The sequence below is a fragment of the Notechis scutatus genome, chromosome Z (genome assembly GCF_049901735.1).
Source record: "Notechis scutatus isolate UNSWTSFEM ecotype Mainland chromosome Z, rNotScu1.2, whole genome shotgun sequence".
Lineage (NCBI taxonomy): Eukaryota > Metazoa > Chordata > Lepidosauria > Squamata > Elapidae > Notechis > Notechis scutatus.
In genome coordinates, this window is record NC_142025.1 from 116188683 (window position 1) to 116190283 (window position 1601).

At 42.5% G+C, this 1601-nt stretch overlaps 1 long non-coding RNA gene across 1 annotated transcript in view; it reads right to left on the reverse strand.

The window, feature by feature from the left end:
* Positions 1-1459: 1459 nt before the first annotated feature.
* The window catches only part of LOC148129167 (uncharacterized), a 7174-nt gene continuing 7032 nt past the window's right edge, over positions 1460-1601 (reverse strand). The window contains exon 3 of the long non-coding RNA XR_015746068.1: positions 1460-1552. This is a non-coding gene — a long non-coding RNA (uncharacterized LOC148129167). The remainder of the gene's footprint in view (positions 1553-1601) is intronic.

The window sequence follows — 1601 nt, forward strand, 5'->3', positions numbered from 1 at the left end:
GCTGCAAAAAAGCATCTCATTTCCACGCCATCAAGATTGCGTTTACTGGAGGGCTGGGATTCTACCAGTTCGAACCACTTCTATAGAACCAGTTGTTAGGATTCTTTGCAGTTAGGAGAACTGGCAAATCATCCCACTGGCTGGCCCCACCCCTCTCCACTTGGACAACCAACCTGAAATGATGTAGGGTTTCCTGCCTTAGCAGGGAGTTGGACTAGAACAGTCATCACCAACTGGTGGGCCATAGCCCACTGGTGGTCTGTGAGAACATTTTGGTTGGCCGCAGAGAAATGTCACCCCAAGAGCACCCCCCATAGCAATTAATCCAGGCTGCATGGGAACACAAGGCCCACATGTCCCGCAGGAACCCTCCCCGCCCAATCATTCCTTACCTGGCAAACTTGCCTCCTAAGTTGCTATTTTTCCTTTTTTTTTACCTGACCATCAACTGTTCTTTTAAGCAGAGCTGAAACTTCCTTAGGCCTGAAAGTTCCATTATTCAGTGCTGACTCAGGTAGCTGATGGCAGAAAGATAGATTTCTGAGTGAATCTGTGATTCTCTGAGCAACTTAATCTGCATGCCTGCTTTGCCTGATTTGGGGTAACAGTTTCTCTTTTTTTAATTAAAAATATCAATATTTCCATAATTTACATACAAGCCATGCCCAGCCAGTCACATGTCCCCCAAGCCACCCCCACAAATTAGGCTATGCCCACAAAACCGGTTGTTAAGAAATTTGAATCCCACCCCTGCCTCTGTGTGTTTGTGGGTGAAAGAGAGAGAGAGAGAGAAAGGGAGGAGGGAGGGAAAGAGGTGAGATCAGATCTCTCTCTCTCTCTTCCACCAATGTCAGCAAGCCACCATCAGTCAAAATTCATATTAGTGGTCCCTGGGATTTAGAATTATGATTTTGTAGTCCAAAAGGTTGGCGACCACTGGACTAGAAGACCTCCAAGACTCCTTTCTTGCTCAGATGGAGTTCATCTAAGAGAGACCTTTAAAGATAACCTTCTCTTTCCTTTGATATATTGTGGAAATGAAAAGTAATGGAAAATATTATTTGAAGAACATCTCTTATTGCAATTAGTCTCTAAATTATGTGGTTTTGTTGGTATATGTGTTCATAAACCTTAATTAGTGTTGGAAAAAAGGTAAAAGCTGTTACTCCTGATATTTCACTCACTTTGCACATGACACGTGACTAGTTTCCTCAGATATCCCAAAATTTACTTCAGATGGATTAATTGGGTTGAATGTCATAGTCTCAAAATGAATTTAGGACTCAATAGTGAGTCCTTTATTTTGATGTTCTTCTTGGAAAAGAAGAACAAAAATCTTCCTCCAAAAATTCAAATGACTTCACTTGTCTGAATGTTGATCTGAATGTTAAGCACAGTCAAAATCAGTTTCCTGTTTTTGCCCAGAAGAGATGGCAGGATCAGTGACTGTGCATCTCTGGCACAATAATACATGGCAGTGTCAGAAGCTGACATGGAGTTCAGCTGAAGGGAATATTCATTCTTAGAGTTGTCTGAAGCAATGGTGGTGCGGCTTTGAAGAGAAGATGAGTACCCATTTTCCCCCATTATAGGGGTAGACT